The 17392-nt window shown below is 30.9% G+C and overlaps 1 non-coding gene across 1 annotated transcript; it reads left to right on the top strand.

Moving 5' to 3' along the window:
• The first annotated feature begins 394 nt into the window (after window positions 1–394).
• TRNAI-UAU (transfer RNA isoleucine (anticodon UAU)) lies at window positions 395–466 on the top strand. The gene has a single exon. It is a non-coding gene; the product is annotated as a tRNA-Ile (tRNA).
• Window positions 467–17392: the final 16926 nt, after the last annotated feature.

Genomic DNA, 17392 nt, shown 5'->3' with positions numbered 1-17392 from the left:
ATTTGATGTGAATTTTAATGGGGTTTGATGTTTTTGTTTAATGCAAAGGTCTATTTTCTCGGCATAAATTGCATAATCATTTGTATCTTTTTCTAAGAAGTTAGCACAAGAAACAATACTTGTGTCCGGCCAAAGTGCTCCAAATTATATTTTATAAGAGTCTATCACTACAATAATTTAGAGAAGTGTAATTGACATGAAATATAATTTTAAAATGCTTGAATAGAAGAATTAATTTTTTTTGAATTGTTATTGATAAAGATTTTGATTATTATTTTTCATAATAACTAAAATTTGTGTTCTTTGAGAAGAGTATATCATGTTACAGTGACCATGATCATGGTAGATCTAATGTTGGGAAGACAACTTTTTTATTTTTTGCATTATTCTTTAAAGGGTACTAGCTCAATGGAAGAGCACCTGCTTTATAAGTAGGAGGATGGTGGTTCAATTCCATCGTGCCCTAATATGACTAAATTAATGATTAAATAAATTACCAAATATATTACCATAGCCAAAAAACTAGAAAATATACTAGCAAATAAACTACTAAATATAATACCAAAATAAGTACCAAATATACTACTATGTATACTACCAAATATTCTACCAAGTAATCTACCAAAATTACTAAATAAACTACCATATAAACTAGTAAGTAAAAACAATAAATGACTAAATCAATAACCTAATCAATGATTAAAATAGTTTAGTCATAAATTTGGTTGGGAGATAAATGTCTGACAATTAACTACCATTGGTCTTGTGATCAAAATTAGTCACATATCAACAATTTTTAGTAATTAATTTAGTAATATATTATTTTTGACTAAATTAATGACCAAATTAATGATTAAAATAGTTTAGTCACAAATTTGGTTGCAATAAAAAATAAACCACCAAAAATAGTTTATGACCAAAATATATTGTTTAATGATTAAATAGTTTAGTTTATGACCAAAAATAAACTACCAATGGTCATGTGATCAAAATTGGTCATATGTTTACAAATTTTAATAGTTTATTTAGTCATATATTTTTGTTTTTGTACTAGAATCAAGAAAATGATATGGCAATCTACACTGTTAGTAAATGTTTGTCTGATAGGTTTGATAATGTCTCACTAGTAGGTTTGACATCAATGCCACTATAAAAATTATTCCAATTATAGTTTCCAACAAAACCTTCTATGGATATAAATTTTCCCTTTTCCTTGTTATTTCTCCATATGTGGTGGTTGTAAATACCTACTCTATCATTTCATAGTTTTGATATACTATCTTATTTTGTGTGACTCCATTTCTTTCATCGAAAAAATGTCATAAGCCCAAATTTATGTATAAATCACACAATATATTTGATGTATATATACTTATTTTAAGATTTTCAATAAATGTATCAATGTATTTTAATAAGATATAGATTATGTATTAACCAATAAATAGAAATCATATAAAAATACTAGGTAAAATAGTAGAAGACAACAAACATATATCTATATCTATAAATATATGATTTGATACAAAATATTATATTGCTAAACATATATTGTGAAATACTAATATTTATTTAAATATTATTAAATAAATAAAAAAGTACTAATATACATTTTATAACTAACATCAAAAAAGTAGTGTCCATATAAGAAACACACACATATATATAATAGAATGAAGGGAATTATAAGGGGATATATTCCACATTGGGCATAAAACCACATACTCCTCAGACTTTAACCTAAGCGACATACCAATCATTGACAAGGAGAGAACTAAGAAGGATATGAAGACATCGAGGAGGGGGTCCCATCAAATATTTTACAATAGTGTACAAATCATAGAGTCTCAGGAAAAGAATGAAAGATTAAGCATAGAAGGACTTACCAATAACTCTGATTAACCAATGTGGACATTGACCTACATAGTTCTTATTCTCGAACCACGAGCCAATATAGAGGAAGTGAGGGAGATGCAAGTAAGTAAACACATATTTTGTGGCATGTTTTAGTTTGTATAAATAGGAGTATAAATTTATAGGATTATGAGATTTTATAGATATAATATTAATTAGAAATGTTGTTAGTTGATAAAACATTAGTTCATGTGAATATATTATAGACATTAATAATTACAAATAAATAATTATTGGAATAAAGGTGTGTTGGAATATTAATAATTATAAGAAATAATGGCTGAGTTTAATATGAGAATTGTAGTGGGTTTAACATATAACCTAGTAGACCTTAATAATAATCCCTTCAATGAGATGGAAAACTAATCGAGGGTCATTTCAAGGAACATGGGGGTAGGGGAGGGTCTTTATAGGGGATTATGAATCTGACTTGAAATGTAGTTTCAAGAAAGAAGGCAAAATAATTGAAAGTTGTTCCTTAGGAATACAGGGGATCATCCTAAGAGGATTAGTATGATTGAGGGAATCCTTAAGGATATATAAATAATGGCATCCCTAGATATAAATTATTAGAATATAATTTAATAGATTATGTGGCTAATAATTTATATAGGTAAAATTATCCCAAGGAGTGGGGACATTATAGTGGTATCAAAGCATAATCTTGCGATCCTATAAAAGTTAGTAGTTACACAACAACACATCTAAGAACAATGGAATAGGAACTAGCACACGGATTGAGAAATTAATGAAACAAACTAATTATAGATTTGAAAGAGTTGGAAGCTCCAATAGAATGCCACTTGAAGCCATACAAAAATTAAGTAACAATAACAATCAAAATGAAAGACCTAATCTTCAGAGAGATTTCCATTCTAATCATGAATAAAATGATCCCTCATCATAAAGTTCCATTCCACAAGATACATTTCATTCATTTATTCCAAGGAGAGACTCTATTACATAAGAAGGAACAACTACTAATAGTGTGGAAGAAATCACACAAATGTATGCAAACTTGGATCCAAATACTCGAAAACTTATACCATTTAAAAATACTATGAAGCAAAAATTATGGAAAATAGAAAGGGAATACATGAAGATGAAGACCTTAAGGAAAAAGTAACTAAAGGAAAACTATCATGTTATGATGGGACAGGGGAGGAAACTGCTCAATCATGGGTGCAGAAGTCAGATACATATCTATCATATAGTCTTATGACAGAAAAAGGTGCTATTAAATTTTCCATACTTCATTTAAGGGGGTTAGCTCACAAATGGTGGAATTATGGCCAAAATTATTTGGGGCTCAAAAAAATTACTACATATATGAATTCACTCAAAAAATGATGAACAAATTTGATCTAAAAGATCTTGAATGGTATTATCAAGAACTAACTTGTCTCAAACAACCAAGGCTAGTAGAGGAATTTGCCAATAAATTTTAAGACCTAGCTGTAATGGTCCCAAATTTATTCCAAGGGAAACTTTCATAGGACTTAAAAAATCCATTAAAGAACAAGTGAAACCCCTTGAATCCTAAAGTCTAGAAGAAACTATTAGGAAAGCAAAAAAGTTTGAGTCAAATGTAAAGGAAAGACCTAATGGTTTCCTTACCACAATATCCCAACAAGGTGTAGAGTCAAAAAAGTGTAATCAAGGAAGAGCATGTTATATATGTCATGAACCATGGACTAGAAGATATTGATGCCAACAAAGAGAGGAACTATTGAAGAAAAACCTATGTTTTCAATGCAAGGGTCCTTGGAGTCATGACCATCAGTATAAGAGAGAAAAAATATACCAAATAAAAGAGATAGACAATGATGAGAATCTAAGAAAAAGGAAAAAGATTGATGAACATGAACATAACATGTAATCAACTTGTGGAAACATTGTGAGATTACCCCTCTGTGAAATAAGAGCAAACTATTCTAAGGCATGAAATTTAACTCCTAAGTATGTACTTAAGGTCAAGCAAAATTGGAAAGGGTGAACTGTTATAAGCCTAGATTTAAGTAAAAAACATAAAATATGTTTCACGTATATATACATATATTATAAATGCATCAATTGAGTTAAATAAAATATAGCTTATGTATTAACCAATAAATAGAAATCACTCACAAAAACTAGATAAAATAGTAGAAGACAACAAACATATATGCATATGTATGTGTGTGTGTGTGTGTGTGTGTGTGTATATATATATATATATATATATATATATGATTTGATACAAAATATTATATTGTTTAACATATATTGTGAAATACTAATATTATTTAAGTATTATTAAATAAATAAAAAGTACTAATATATATTTTCTAACACACACCACCAAAGGTAGTTTCCATATAAGAAACACATATATATAATAGAATAGAGTGCATGATAAGGGGATATATTCCACATTGGGCATAAAACCACATACTCCTTAGACTTTGACTAGAGCGACATACCAATCATGAACAAGGAGAGAATTGAGAAGGACACGTAGACATCAAGGAAGGGGTCCCATCAAATACATCTTACAATAGGGTAAAAATCATAGAGTCTCAAGAAAATAATGAAATACTAAGTGCAGAAGGATTGTACCAATAACTGTGTTTGGATAACATGGACATTGACCTACTTACTTCTTCTACTTGAACTATGAGCCAATACAGAGGTAGTGAGGGAGATGCAAGTAAGCAAGCATGTATTTGGCGGCATGTTTTAGTATGTATAAATAGGAGTATGAGTTAATAGGATTACACGTTTTCATAGATATAATATTAATTATAAATGTTGTTAGTTGATAAAACATTAGTTCATGTGAATATATTAAAGACATTAATAATTAGAAATGGAGAATTGTTGGAATGTAGTTGTGTTGGAATATTAAGAATTATAAGAAATAATGGTTGAATTTAATATGAGAATTGTAGTGGGTTTAATAGATAAACTTAGTAGACCTTAACAATACTTTCTTCAATGAGATGAAAAACTATTTGAGGGTAATTTCAAGGAACACATGGGGTATTGATAGGGTATTATGAAGCCTAACTTGAAAGGTATTTCAAGAAAGAAGGCCAAATAATCAAATGCCATTCCTTAGTAATATAGGAGATCCTCCCAAGAGGATTAGTAGGCTCAATTGAGGGAATCCTTAAGGATATAGAAATAATGATAGCTCTAGATATAAATTATTAGAATTGAATTTAATAGACTATGTTGCTAATAATTTCTATAGGTAAAATTGACCCAACAAGTGGGCATATTATAAACAATTTGCTACAAGTACCACAAAATTGATCCATGAAATCATTCGAAACTTTTTTTTTCAACATAAACTCATTTCTTGGCCAAAATTTCACAACTTTTTGTATGAATATTCTATTATTATTCATTCAATGTTTGGTTTTGAAGAAGCCTTCTTGGTTTTATTTATACTGAATGAGTGTTTTTGTAAAAATACAACAAAACTAGACAAGGAAAACACATATTTGAACTTTGCCTTGGAAATATACTTTCTTGTGTTGAATATGAATACGAATTTGTTAACTTATCTATTCACATTATAAGCTCAAATATTATGGAGATATGCTGAAGCCCATACCTCTTTGATCACAAATTAATTATATATTATTGTGAAACTTGAATCATAGTTTTTTGTACTTTCTATAATAGTCATAATGATAAATCACAAAATACCTATTTTAAAAGCTATTAAATTTATTTTTCTAATTGATCATTTGAAGATTTTTCCCACTAGAGACCTAGTTTGGCCCATTTTACACACATCCTAGATGACATTTTTTCCAATTCCTCTCTATTTTCCTAGAAAATCAAATGCAAAAATGACTATAATTTTTCGGATTAGTTTTTTTAACAATGCCATATAACAATACTTACAAATCTATTATTATAACGTGTTGGCTTCCCATTTATGAATGGCTTGACTTTGAAAGATCCATCCTTATTCTTGATACAATTCTAAATCTCTTTTTCTTTTTATTATAGTCTCTTTTTCTAACTTATTGATGATCTAAACCAACTACATGTTGTTGAAAATAAACATTATGTGAGTGATCACAACATTCTCTATTAATTTCATGTATTGATCTTGGTGCATCCTTTGTCACTGATTAGATAATTGAATTATCATTGATTTCATGTTGGTTTGAGATTGCTGATATGAGGTTATTCGGTATTTGATATATTTTATATTCTTTCATTATGAATAATCAAGAAATTGTGTTCACACTTTGAAATATATTATATTCCTATAACCTTCACATTGAACAAACTCATTAAATAAAAATCATGGATTCTCTTGGTTGGTGTTTAATTCATTCCTGATTTCCATTCATCTTGTGATATGATGTGTATTTGTATCAATGCCAAGATTTTAAATATGTGTTTCTTTCATTATTGCTTAGTCTTATGTAGACTAATACCATTTTTTAACAACATGTAGGTGTTCTATAGATGAGATCCTCTCTTCAATGATTCAACCATGGGCACAATGCATCAACATCCATCTTCCCTCTAGGATACCTAACCTTAATATTTTCCTATTATAAAAATTTATGTTGTATTGCATAGCTTAAGTAGTGTATTCATAGATTATGTGAATCTTTTGTACTTGTTCATTTGAAATGTAAAGAAAGATGTTGAGTTTCCAATGGTTGTATTTGTACAACTTTGTAGCATCTTTGTTTGATAATAATATGATCTGTGTTCCATGCACTTTTTTTGGAATGGATTTTACTTAGGTGATTTTTTTATAAACAAATTGGAATGCAATAATCTTATGCATTTGTACTTTCTAGCACTTCCATGCCTATATAACTCATCTTTGCACTAATTTAACTCAAAACTAGATTGTTAAACCTAAAGCATTAAAAGTTTGAAATGGTGTGTATATTACCTAGCTATAAATCTTTATAACTCATCCAATTTTAGCCCAAATGTGTTAAAAGTGGTACCATTTTCTACAACCTCTCAAGGGTATTTCCTTGCTAAACATATTAGACCAAATTGCCTTTCTAATTCATTGGGCATTAGAGTCAACTCCTTACTCAAAATTTAGCTATCTAAAACCTTCTCAAATTGAAACTAAAACCATGAATTTTAGGAACTTAAAACCACACTGAAAAACTCAAACTCCAACTGAACTAAAAATTGAAATCAACATTCTATGATAAGGATTCGTGATTGCCTCTCTCTACCTTTAGTGTATGGGTGGTATAATAGGAATGACTATTACCTCCACTTATTATATTTATTTTATTTAGGCATATCATTTATTCACTGACAATGAAGGGATGCAATTGCTAGTTCTTCTTATAGCTTCATTGAAATTGTGTGTGAAACACTTATTTGAAACTCAGAACTACATTAAAGACAACTAAAATATTCATGACTGAATATCATGATTATCACGATGGTTTATGGACCAAGGTTATTGATATGAGACATAAAAATGTATTCCATGTCTTGCATTAAGGATGGGTTTATGGATAATGGTGCCATCTTGTGGTAAATGTTTCAGCTATCTTCCACACATACTAAGTGAAACTACTAACTAAAGCTGAAAACTTGGAATTGAAACACATTGAATAAATGAAAATGAAAGCTAACAATGATAAGTTACGAGATAATGATTTATAGCTCAACTAAAACCACTACATTGTTTTGATTACATAAAAACATGTTTTAAAGGACCCGAAACCTTAAACAAAGTATCAAAGAGTAAGTAACTAAAGAGTTTAGAAAATAAAAGGCCTCAATAAATAGAAAAAATAATACAAAAACATGAGGCCAAGTACAACTATGAAAAAAGGACAACAAAATAAAAGCAAAAGGACAACACCAAGATAGCTATAGAGTTTTTAACAGGTCCGCTACTTGATCTGCCAAAATGTTCATATTTTCTATAGTGGCTTTCATTTCCTCCAACTTTTTCACTGCCCCACCTGTATTCTTCTTGGAGTTGGCTCTAGTGTTCTTTCTCAACCCCTAATCCCCATTCACAACATATGAGTCAAGTCCTCTAACCTAATCCATCTTATTCAACAATGTATTGAAATTATCAGCCATAGTTTTTAGAATATTACAATTTTTGTCACCCAAATTCTTGATCGTTTTCTCCATATTGCTCACTGTGGCTTCTAGGACCTCCATCCTTTTTTGGATATCTTTATTAATTTGTTCCAAATTCCTTTTTTTGGTTTCAATTGGAGACACCCTTTTCATTAAGTTCTTAACCTCCTTTGCATTACCAATGACTTCTAAAAGCCTATCAATATGTTGGCCCATCATGTGCTCTCCCTTGCCATCTTATTAAGCTACTCAAAATCCTTTGAGATCACTTGCATTTTCTATTTAAGGACCCCAATCTCCTTCAAAATTAGACTTTAATTACCCATGATTCCCTTTAGGAATCCCTTCTCAACCTCCTCCCTATTATAGTGTTCCTACTCCCCTAGTCTATTGATGCCTAAATCCACCTCTTCTAGGACATTTTCCTCACCCTCATGTTGAGTCGACGCTAGTTTTCTTTTTCTTTCCATCTTTTGAATTAACAATTCATCATTAGAGGGATCTAAGACCCTATCCACATTCAAACCCTTATCACCTGAGCCCTTCCCTATAATTCCTTTCTTCTGAGAACCCTTCTCAATTCCTCCTCCTAGTCACTATCCTGATCTGACTCACTCCCCTTTCCTTTCTTTTTCTTCTTGGAACTACTACCAAAATCCCCTTTCATACTCTGCTTAACATCCACCTCATCCCCTTCATCCTCAATGCCCTTATCTAGGCCCTCCTCTAAATCACTTCCCTCCATTTCATAATCAATCACTTTCTTACTCTACTTGGGCCTATCCACCTTTTTGGACTTCAAAAGGTTCATAATGAGAACCATTATGCCTCATGGTAAACATAATCACCATCCAAGTCATTTTGGAAAGCCATAATGGAATTACCAAAAGATTGTCTAAGATAAAAGGGAAGATTTATCCTAATCCCATGCCTAAAATGATTGACTAACATGAAATGGTGGCCATAAATTTTTATGAACTGACCATCTAGAGTGAGATATTCAATAATCACAAACACCACAAATTGCCATGGGCATAAAATGGAAGATGGGTTAAAGTAGGAATTACCTATTTTAACTAGTCTATTGCATTCTTTGGTAGAATCTACAAACTTTTCGACTGCCCTATCAGATAGCTTTCTATCTTGATAAAAATTGATGCCCTCCATCTCCAGACCCATAGCTTCAACTATGATTTCTTTAGTCACATCCATTTTTTGATTTCCCACTAAAATCATCGCATCTCACCAAATCCTAATGAAATGTCAAGTTATTGTAGGGTTGTTTCCTTTTAACTTTTCCATATAACCCGTAAGGATTCCTTGCTCAAGAATTTCCTAGATATCCATCTTATTCCTCCATTCTTTATAGCTAGCTAGTGCAATTCTTTTGCATTTTCATCCCATCTTCCTATTTTGAAGATGAAAATTTTGTCTTCTCCAAAAAATCCTTTGCAACTAAATGTGGAAATCAATATCATAGCCAAAAAAATAGTGGAAAATAAGACCCACAATTCGAATTAAGTGAAAGAACTCTATCCTTATCATAAAAGCCCACCACATCCCAAATCTGTTAAAAAAAATTAAATTTTTCTGACACAGTAATCATTAATGGACCACTTTTTCTTACTTCAAACTTTGTCATATTCAATTAGTAAGCACCCCTCTATGGGTATTGTAAACATTTATTAGAGATCAATGCTTACAATTTTTTTTTTAAGGTACTTAAATCTAAAGATCAAGACTAATAAGAGAGATGTACCCAAGTTGAACAAGGAGAACTTTCCTACATGGAAGACCTTGATGAAGTTGCACATATCCAGTATCAATGATGTTGTTGTCATTTTTTAAATCAATGAATATGTATAGGTAACAACTACTCCTTTGACTACTAAAAAACTAAAATAGAAGCTAGAACACGACCATGAAATGTTGGATATTTTGTCATCCCTAATTTATGCCAAATTTGATGACCTATAAGAAAGGTATTGAGGACTCTACTCCCTATCTATGCCATTAGTCTATACAATCCAAGAACTAAGATGCACACTAGGGAAAAATTTGACCTTAGAAGGTGTAATTGGTAGATTTACTACTTTTGAGATGTCTAACTTTGATAACTATACACCTACTACTATTGAATCTACTTTCTAGTCACAACTAGTTCTTAGCAAGAAGATAGGAAAACATGTGAAGAGTGAAAGTGATAGTTCTGATAATGAGAATGATTAACTTGAAGCCCTCATTGCAAAAAAAAATTGGAAGAGGAAGAGGTAAATACAAAGGTAAATTACCTATCATTTGATTTTCATGTAACAAAGTTGGTCATATTGCTGCTAGATTTCCTAACAAAGATGATAAGGATGAAAAGAAGGAAAAAGAGTACAAAGGAAGAAGAGATGACAAATACTACAAGAGAAGAAAGGATGAAAAAGGTAAGAAATCTTGTTATATTTCTAAAGAAAAGACTGATAATGAATCTGAGAGTAAGGATGATGAAGTTGTTTATGAAAGAAGATTCTAATGAAGATGAGAAAACTACATTAATGATAGATGGATAATTGATAGTGGATGTTCCAATCATATGACTAGTGATAAAGATTAATTTGAAGATATTGGTCCATACAATGGTGGATGTGTTAAATTTGGTAGTGATATTCCATGTATTATAAAAGGTAAAGGTATTATTTAACTGACTAATAAGATAACATGTGATGATGTTTACTAGGTTGAAGGAATTAACTACAAAATTTTGAGTATTTCATAGCTGAAAAAATTAGGTTATAGAGTTGAATTTCACAATAGAAAGGCCAAAATAAATGATAGTGATGGTAAGCTAATTGGAACCATTGAGTAGACAAGACGCAACTTATTCTATCTAGACCTATCAAATGAGATATGTTTATTTGCACAATAAGAAGATGTTTGGTTATGGAACAAAAGATTATGTCATGTGAACTTTGACACTTTGGTGAACATTAGTAAGATGAATAAAGTAAGAGGGTTTCCTAAACTAAAGAAGCCTAACAATGCTATATGTAAACAGTGTCAATTGGGAAAGATGACTAAGTTTGGTTTTAACAACAAAACATGTACTGCTGATGATATTTTGAAATTGGTTCATAAGGACCTATGTGGACCTATTGGTGTTCAAAGTTACTGTAGAGATCAATTTTCATTCTATTTGTGGATGAATACTCTAGAATGATGACTATGATGTTTCTTAAAGATAAATGTGATGCTTTTTAGTTATTTATATGGTATTTAGCTAGAGTTGAAAAAGAAACAATGTCAAAGTGTCTAAAGTGTTTGAGGTCTGACAGAGGTGGTGAATTCATTTCACAAAAGTTAAATACATTATACAATGATAGAGGAATCAAAAGATAGATGTTAGCACCAAGGACCCCTCCTCAGAATGGAATAGCTAAAAGGAGAAAAAAATCAATAATGTACTATGCAAGAACATTAATGATGGAGAAGAATGCATCACATAAATATTAGAGAGAAGTGGTTAGTACTACTATTTATACTCTAAATAGAGTACAAGTAATAAAGGTACAAATGCTACACCTTTTGAACTATGGTATGGTTATGGTTCTAATGTTAAATATTTCAAAATCTTTGGTGGTAGATGCTATATAATGAAAGATAATAGGAATGAAAAGCTGATGCAAAAAGTGATGAAGGCATATTTCTAGGTTATTCCACTAAAAGCAAAGCTTATAAATGTTTAAATCATAACACTAACAAAGTTGTGGAAAGTAAAAATGTGAGAGTTTACAAGTTTGCAAAAAAAGGTAACAGTTTAGGTAATGAAGAACATGAAGACTATAGTGCATTCATCTATGTGGATAATGATGCTCCCAACACTCAAAGTGAATATACAAGTCAAGCTACAAGTTCCCATCAGATAGGAAATGATGGAATATAAATACACATTTCCAAACAATAGAGAGTGGGTGCCAAGAAACAAAGTAAAGATGTTGAGTTATAGATAGGAAATATTGACCATCAGATAGAAAATGTCAAGCATGCAAAACTTGAACCAGAACTAGAGCAAGAAAAAAAAAGAGCTTGAGACTAATTTTTATGATGAACTTGTAGAAGATCAAAGAAGGAAACTACCTATGGTAGAAAAATATGTGAGAAGACATCATAAACCTAAACAAATAATTGGTGATGTTGAATTGAGTGTTGTGACAAGAAGAAGATGCAAAGATAATGCATGCTTACTTTGTGAGTTTATGCGGATGCTTTAGAAAATGAAGGTTGGATCTAGGCAATGAACGACAAAATTCACCAGATTGAGAACAACAATATTTGAACCTTAGTGCCAAGACCTAAAGACAAAAATGTCATTGGGACAAAGTGGATATTTAGGAAAAATATCAATGAGAATTGAGAAGTAATAAGAAACAAGGCAAGACTGGTATGCAAGGGTTATGCTCAAGAAGAAGGAGTTGATTACGGAGAAACATTTGCTTGAATGGCAAGACTTGAAGGAGTTAGAACTCTACTTTCATACTCAACTTACAAAAACTTCAAGGTATATTAAATGGGTATCAAATCTAAATTTTTAAATGGTATACTAGAGGAAGAAGTATACATTGAATAGCCTAAAGGATTTTTAGATCCAAACAAAGAGAACATGGTATGTAAACTAAACAAAGCCCTTTATGGATCGAAGCAAGACCCAAGAGCATGGTATGAAATATTACACAATTATTTGGTGAAGATTGGTTTTGAAAGGACAAATGATAACAATAAGCTATATTTGAAGAATGATAAGAACAATGAAGTACTGTTATATGAAAGATTTGTTGATGATATTACATTTGGAGGAAGAGAAGCTTTATGCAAATCATTTTATGATGAAATGAAAAAGGAATTTGAAATGTCTATGTTTGGTGAAATTAAATTCTTTGTTAGACTATAGGTGTCAAATGAAGTTTGGCATTCTCATTACAAAATTCAAATATATCAAGAAGATAATAAAGATTTTTAGTATGGAAGATTCTAGGCTAGTGAGTACACCTACGTCTATTGGACATAAGATATTTAAGATTGATAATTCTATTGATGTGATACAAACCCAATACAAATGCATGATTGGAAAATTATAATATGTTGTTCACAAAAAGCCAGATATTACTTTGGTAGTTGGGATAGTTGATAGATTTTTAGAAAATCCTAAAGGAAATCATATGATGGAAGTGAAAAGGATAATGATATATCTCAAAGGTATAGAAGACTATGGATTGTATTACAAAAGAAATGATAAGTTTGAACTAAGGGTGCTTATTGACCTAGATTGGGTAGGAAATATTGATGACAAAAAAAGCACTAGTGGAGGTATATTCTTTCTAGGAAAGAGATTGGTGTCATGGACAAGCAACAAGTAGAAATGTATTTCCTAGTCTACAGCTAAAACCAAGTATGTGGCAGTTGCAGTGAACTATTCACATATTATATGGATCAAATAGTTATTGAAAGGTATGAAAGAAGAAATCACATATCCAATGGTTATATATTGTGATAACACAAGTGCTATCAACATTTCAAAGATTCCAGTGATGCACACTAAGACAAAGAACATTGCTATCAAGTATCACTACTTGCGGGAATTAGTTTGAGACAAAAAAGTGAAGCTAGAATATGTGAATACCAAGTAACATATATCTGACATAGTCACAAAATTCTTACCTAAAGATGCTCATGAATATCTTAGAGGTAAACTAGGGGTGATTCCCCTAATCAAAGCTACTTAAGAAGGCAAGGTGCATTGCATCACATATACTAATCAAAATATCCTACATGGTGATGCAATACAACTCTACTTTGGGAAGTGCCTAATAATTTAGTACAACATGAAAATCAATCATCGATAGATGAAAATTATTAGCTAGACATACTAAATCTATGTAATTTAGATGTATAAAGACTTTGAAGCTGAGACAACTACACATCTTTGGCATTATTTTCAAAGAGGGGGAGATTACTTAAGAAGGAGAAATTACTATAACAAGATAAGAGGGAGATATTACTTCAGCAAGGTAACTCATAGATGGAGAGACTATAAAAAGAGGGAGAAATTATTCCTACAAGAAATTTCAAAGAGAGCAATTTAGAAAAGAAGAATCAGAATATCAATAAAAAATCTTTTGGATTGTATGGTAGCTAACCTACAATTAGTATTGAGATTTTTGAGATGTTTCCATCAATTCCAAAGAGGGAGATTATTGGAACCTACATTGGAACAATTGTTGTTTTGTCATTGATGTCAAATCTATTGATGAGACATGTTGCTACCTAATCTAAATGTCATAGCTATTTGATTGATGTAGAGGATTTGAAAAGTTTCTCATAACAATAGCACCTAGAGAAAAGGTTGAGTTATGAAAGTGAAGTTATAATGGACATTTGATTAGATATATTGTCATAAAGCAAAGTGATTGTTTATGTCAAGAAAGCTAAGAAAAGCTGAGTAGAAGTATAAAATACAATTAGTGCCAAGTGATGCCAGTGTCAATTGAGATACACTTAGTGTCGAGAAAATCTAGTGCTGACCAAGAATTAGCATCGAGTAAGAAAGACAATTGATGCTGAGCTAGAAAGATTTACAACAATTGAGTATTTCAATGATGACTGAGTACCATAATTTAGAGATTGTTGAATGAAAGTATAATAATGAATTCAAGGAAATCATAAGAACAAGTTGACTTAGTTGATTTCTTGGGAGATGTAAACCAATTTGAAGATAAGCTTGATGCATTGTATCATTTAATTCAAGGTGAGGATTAGGTAGAGACCTAACAACCAAATTCTAGAGAAGTTTCTATAACAAGATCAAGAAGATGGACAATACAGTGAATAGAGTTGAATTTTATTGTAAACACTGAGATTTATGATGGATGTAGAAAATATTAAAGCACAAGTTATCCATTTAAAGAGATACATAGCCAAAAAAATAGTGTATGAATGTGTGTGAACATGTGCATGTGTTCATGTGAAGCTTGTATGTTAAGAGAGGCATACATAGCAAGGTTGATTAGAAATGCATGAGTGAGTGAATGTGAAGCTAATAAAGAGATGGTTGTAGACATGATGTTGTTATTGATAAGTACATTAGAGAAGAAGGCTTACATGTTGATGAGAAGAGTGGACTAATTTCTTGAAGGGTGTCTAAGGAAATCAAGATCAAAGATGTCAGTGGAATGCTTATTAGTAAACCAACATAAGGACTAAAAAAAAAATCTAAACCTACAAAAGTGAGTTGTAATTACATAGATCAAAACCTACTATTTTCTATCTAGTCACTGTAAACAGTTTGTATTGAAATCCTTTTAATAGAGGCTGGCCTAACATTCATTTAAATACTTAAAAATCTATATAAATCCTTTAACTAGGTGACATTCTAAATGGAACACTCAAAGTCCTCTTACAAGGTCACTCCTAATAGGGTGATTAAATCCTCTAACCAAGCCACATTTAACAATGTATTTTGTAACCTTTAATAGGGTTGGATCCTAACAAAGCTCAGTTCAAAAGAGCAAGAAAGAGTGACATGTTGCTCGTGGTTTTTCCCAAATTGAGTTTCCACGTAAAATCCTAGTGTCAAAACTACAAAAAATGCTTTATGTGTTTACATTTGATAATATTTTCATTATGCAATGCAAGTTATGTTTATGATAGTTTTATAGTATAGACCAAGCAAAAATAGGAAAAGTAGAACAATGAAGTGTTTATTGTTTTATTGTTCAAGTGGTATATATTGACCTTGAGTAAATGATTCAAGGTGAGGATTAGGTAGAGACCTAAAAACTAAATTCTAGAGAAGTTTCTATAACAAGATCAACAAGATGGACAATATAGTAAATAAATTTGAATTTGATTGTAAACACTAAGATTTATGGTGGATGTAGAAAATAGTAAAGCATAAGTTGTCCATTCAAAGAGATACATAGCCAAAAAAATAGTGTATGAGTGTGTGTGAGCATGTGCACGTGTTCATGTGAAGCTTGTATGTTAAGAGAGGCATACATAGCAAGGTTGATCAGATATGCATGAGTGAGTGAATGCAAAGCTAACAAAGAGATGGTTGTAGACATGATGTTGCTATTGATAAGTACATTAGAGAAGAAGGCTTACATGTTGATGAGAAGAGTGGATTGATTTCTTGAAGGGTGTCTAAGGAAATCAAGATCAAAGATGTTAGTGGAAGGCTTATTAGTAAACCAACATAAGGACCAAAAAAATATCAAAACCTACAAAAGTGAGTTATAATTACATAGATCAAAACCTACTATTTTCTATCTAGTTATTGTAAACAGTTTGTATTGAAATCCTTTCAATAGAGGCTGACCTAACAATCATTTGAAGACTTAAAAAACTATATAAATCCTTTAACTAGGTGACATTCTAAATGGAGTGATCAAAGTCCTCTTAAAAGGTCACTCCTAATAGGGTGATTAAATCCTCTAACCAAGCCACATTTAACAATGTATTTTGTAACCTTTAATAAGGTTGGCTCCTAATAGAGTTTAGTTGAAAAGAGTAAAAAAGAGTGACATGTTGTTGGTGGTTTTTCCCAAATTGGGTTTCCACATAAAATCCTAGTGTCAAAACTACAATGAATGCTTTTTGTGTTTATATTTTATAATATTTTCATTATGCAATACAAGTTATGGTTATGACAGTTTTATAGTATAGACCAAGAAACAATAGGATAAGTAGAATAATGAAGTGTTTATTGTTTTATTGGTGAAGTGATATATATTGACTTTGAGTAAATCATTCACTATGCCCCCCCCTTGCCCCTCCTATTATTCTAAACATTTCTAACTAGCTCATCTAGTGATGTGACTTTGGTCAAGTCTTCCATCATAAAATCTACTTGACCTGAGATATACAAAGTGCCCAAAATAGACATACTAACATTAACACTTTTCATTTGATCAATAAGGTTGAAAGACTCAGTACTAACCATTTACTAATTTGTTATAATAGAAACATTGACTTGTTCTTTAGGTTGTTCCCATGTTGGTGATGCTTGCACTCTAGGTGAATGTTGAACTTTCTATGCATTAGGAGATACTAATTGATGACCTACACTAACAACATAATCACCTAGGTGAAAATTCATTAGAAATATCTTGTGTACATCCTATTGATTTTGAAAATTCCAATCCTCATCACATGCCATATTAACATGATCTAAAACCATCTCTCTTAAGGTTCTTGGGGTGTTATTATTATAGGACTAAGCTATTCTTTGACTATTTTTTTTGTTTTGACCTTGATTACTAGCCTATAAATTAGGTATTATTTTCTAATAAGGTCATCAACATGTTCCAATTTTTCTCTTTTAATAGATGATTCTAAACTTTAACCTCTT

Source organism: Cupressus sempervirens, chromosome 6 (assembly GCF_028749045.1).
Source record: "Cupressus sempervirens isolate cs-2001-9-10 chromosome 6, ASM2874904v1, whole genome shotgun sequence".
NCBI classification, from domain to species: Eukaryota; Viridiplantae; Streptophyta; class Pinopsida; order Cupressales; family Cupressaceae; genus Cupressus; species Cupressus sempervirens.
The sequence above is the reverse complement of the archived record's forward strand: the minus strand, read 5'-3'. Positions and strand labels throughout refer to the sequence as shown.